We start from the raw sequence: 4176 nt of genomic DNA, 5'->3' as shown, positions 1-4176 counted from the left end.
GCTTAGTCGGACTGCTTGATTTTTAAATCTAAACAAGTGATTATGACAAAAAATTACATTGAATTTAATGTTTGATACTAAGCAAATGCGTTGAATATTATGCTACCAATCACAATCAAAGGAGACAATCATAGATGCAAAAAAGATAAGGGACAATTCTAATGGACAAGAAACACCTGTTTGTGTTGATGGTGGCGCTTGATCTGAAGTGGGAATGAGAGAAAGGTTCCATGAAGGTCCAAATCCTATCAATAGCAACACGCTCATGTACACACTAAGAAACACAAAGAATACCTCTAGGAGGCACATCAGTGGGAAAAGGAACTTTGCTAATCACTCAACTCTCAAAGAGAAACACTCCTATCGTACTAATTCTACCTACCCTCCATCACGCGAGTGATGAGGATCAAAGGTGTTTCATGACATATGTTTCTGTTTTAGTGTACCGAATGTAAATGTGTAGGTCTGGGTCAATGTTTTCACTTTTATTGTGCATACTTGTTTGCTAATTGCTCTTGCTCTTTATTTTTTTTGTTTTTTATGAGTATAAGGCTTTATATATACATTCCCTAAGATTGGAGATTAAGAGGTCAGGGAGAAGGAGGGAAGCAAGTGAATGATAGATGTCAACAAACACTCCCCCCTTCCTTGGGTAGATCATACCGTTTGAAATGAGCTCGTCACCCTTTGAAACCAATCGTTCCAGTTGGTAATAGGTGAGGATTTTTGCCAGTAGTTTTCTCTTACCTTAGGTGCCTCATCGAGTTGCAAGGGTGGTAAGGTACTTTCCCAGGATCGAACTTGAAGTGGTTCATCAGGTGATTCTTGAACACTGGGAAGTGTGGATTCCTTTGTAGCTTCATGGAGGTCTACTATTGTAGGTGGAGACTCTGGAGAAGGTTTTACCTCTATGGATGCATTATATGAGGAGCTAGAAGCTTCATGGGACTCCCCCCTTCCTGAGCTAGGTGGAACAAATTGTTCTTTATTCGGTACCCAAACTAGCTCTGGAGCGGGTGTGTAGAATTTTGTGATTTTTTTCTTTCCACGATTGTTGATTCGTTTTGGAGCCACAGGATTCAGCTCACATGGGTCAGGTGACAGGTAAGAACACAATCTACGTTTTGGCACCCAGATTTGATCATTTTCGTGATAGTAGCCTTGGGCTTCCAATAGTCGTTTGGGAATCCAACGCAACATTTTCTTACTTTTCTTAGAGCGAGTGGGACATTTCTTACGAGGCTTCTGTTTTTTAGCACTAGCTATGGTCGCTAAAGAAGCTTTAGGGACCCACTTGTATGTTTTCTTTGTTAGATTAGGATGAGTTTTGTAAGAAGCTATATGCATAGCTTGTAGAATGTTTAAGGGTACTGGCATTTCATCCCCCTCAGGTGTTACCCAGGTCATCCCCTTGTTTCCCCAAGTATCTATGGTTGCCGCTAGGTGTACCCAATCGACATTGTCTGACTCAGCCATTCCGGGTAGGATATCCATATAAGGAGAGTTCTCTCCAATATCCGTGTCTTCGTTACACGTGTAACAATCCTGTAATGGAGCTGAGTGAATTGTTGTGTCTGATCGATTATCAATGATGAATTTATTTCCTAGAGGATGCGTTCGACCACTTAAAAGATCAACTCGAATGAGAGAGTCTTGGAACTGTAAGTAGACGTGGTTTTTGGACCAGTCATGCACCATTTTTGCTTCCCTCATGAATGGACGCCCTAAGATCATCTCAAATGACATAGGATGCTTGGAAAAATCCATAACAATGAAAGTCTGCCTTACCTTGTGTCCCAAGACCTTGATCCTGAGATCCTTTAGCATTCCAATAGGCGTAACAATAGATCCATTAGCCATTTTTACCACTACGCTGTGGCTTCAAGGTGAGGTCTCCCCATAGACTCCCAACAACTCTTTCTCACCGTGCTGACTCCCGCACCACCGTCAAGGACCCCCTTTACAATTAATCCTTTAGTAGTGATTGGTAGAGTAGCATTAGATTCATCACCTTCAAAGTATTGCCCCAACTTGTTAACGGGTATTTCAATTACAGATTCATGTCCCGCTAGGTCAGATGGTGGTGCTAAATGTTCCTCATCATTCATTACCGATTTAGGTTTGTTCATATGTGAAAACTGTGGTAATCTGGCCTGTAATTCTCCATTGAGAAGCGCTCGCAGTGCTAGGAATAATTCTGGATCTCCGTATAACTTAGATATGATAGTCGTATGTGTTTCGGAGGACATGAAATCCATCAGCTAGGCAACATTTAATGGCATCTTGTGGGACGTAGGACCCTGACAAGAGAATGGTGAAGATGGAATCTCCACTTCCTCAAGGGGGTCGGGCATTCCCTCACCAAACATTCTCTCTAGTAGGAAAGGTGTGTGTCCACTTTCAGATGTCCTACCCTCACTCTCTTCCCGAATGATACTGGGTATAGCTAATGGCCTGTAGTTCTTGTGAGGTTGAACTTGTGTGGGAAACACTGTGTCCGACATCTGGATATGTTTGGGTTCAGGTTCTAATTTTCGTCGAGTTTCTTCCACCAAACCCCTCAGTTGTTGGACTCGTTCAATTTCCACTGTTGGGTTTGGATAGGTTCCAATCTTTCTCTTGCAATCCTCATTTTTTATCTCTCGTGGCTTATCTTGGGGGTTCGCAACTGGGTGGTTTAATTTTGAATACTCTTTTGGTGTTCGTCGTAATTCCCTCTCGTGATCCTCCTCACTGGCTTTTTCCTTTGTAGTAACAGTTTTGGTCTCCGTGGTCTCTATCGAATCTAAGTCATCCTCATGGTCATTCATATACACAGGATCCTCTCATGTCCCTATGTTAGTCTTTGAACTAGGTTTTGAGCTAGAAGCATTAAGGGATTTCTTTCTTCGTGTTTTCTTCTTTCTCGCTCGGCCAATGGATGCAGCATCTCTATCTTCGAGTATGCAATTTTGCTTTTGGAGCATCGACCGTGTGAGTGCGTTTACTGGTGTTATGTTTATAGTTGGTGGTGTCCCATCAACAATCTCTATTATGTTCAATGGTGTGATTTTCGGTGCGTTTGGATTGTTAGGACACTATGCGATCAAATGATCTATGCCACAACAATTACAAGTGAGTATTGGCATTGCCAATGGACTCCCTTGACTTGTTTGCATTAGTGCGGCATTCTTTTGCATTCTAATGGGGCACTCAGCTACTCGATGTGGTCCACCACATTCGTAGCACTGAAGAGGTGGTCTCCTGGCAAAACTATTAATGTTTTGGCCTCTTGCTGCTAACGCAGTAGCTTGATATACAGGTTTGATTTGTCCCCAATGGTCTTCCATATAGTACATGGGACACTCCTCAAGCATGTCGACTCCATAGGTGATACTAGAGTCTATGTCCTCTTCGCAATCTACATACGTACTAGATGACTCGCAACCTATTTGGTTCATAGGTGTAACTCTTGGGTGAGGGGGTTGCGGTCCTAGCACTGGAGGTGGCAACGGTGTGGTTTGGACCACATTTTGGGTTCTAGGGACCATGTGCTGTAATGGCAACTGCTGCTCCATGGGTGGGGTAGGCATCAATGCAGGAACTCGAGGTGAGTCTGCCCAAGCTATAGGCGGTCTATTTTCCATGATGCGTTTAAACATTAGGCAATCCTTCGCTTGATGGCCATACCTACCACACGCGTTACAAGTCCCGTTAAACTTTACTATGAAAGTAGGACATTCACTCGTAGTATGTGGGCCCAAGCAAATTGAGCACCATTGTTGTTCCCTTCTTGGATACATATGAGTGTTTTGTGGAGCACGATTACCCCTAAGGCTTTCTTGGATGGCCTTGGTGAGATCTGCCAAAGTCATCTCAGATATCGTTTGCTCTTTCACGATTGGCTTTATCTTCATTGGATCATGCCCTGACGCTTGCGAGCTACTAGACTTCGGCTCGGCAGACACTCTTTCTCCTGCAATCATTAAATTATCCTCCAATTGGATTGCATTCATGGTGACTGCTTCCCAAGTAGTGATGCCTCTAATGACTAGGCCATTATAGATACTTTCATGTCGTAGTCCCCTAATGAATCTATCGAGCAATTGGTTGTTGTTGAATCGCTCGTTTGGATTGCATCGAGAATTCAAATTCTTTAGGCGAATAATGAAGTCTCTCACGGATTCACCTTCTTCT

General features: G+C 43.1%; 1 pseudogene; it reads right to left on the bottom strand.

Moving 5' to 3' along the window:
• Positions 1-657: 657 nt before the first annotated feature.
• Positions 658-3965, bottom strand: LOC147455049 (uncharacterized; annotated as a pseudogene).
• Between the last annotated feature and the right edge of the window lie 211 nt (positions 3966-4176).

This window comes from Adiantum capillus-veneris, chromosome 6 (genome assembly GCF_014529385.1).
Source record: "Adiantum capillus-veneris isolate H3 chromosome 6, ASM1452938v2, whole genome shotgun sequence".
Classification (NCBI taxonomy): Eukaryota; Viridiplantae; Streptophyta; class Polypodiopsida; order Polypodiales; family Pteridaceae; genus Adiantum; species Adiantum capillus-veneris.
Note: the sequence above shows the minus strand (reverse complement) of the source record. Positions and strands in the feature narration are given on the sequence as shown.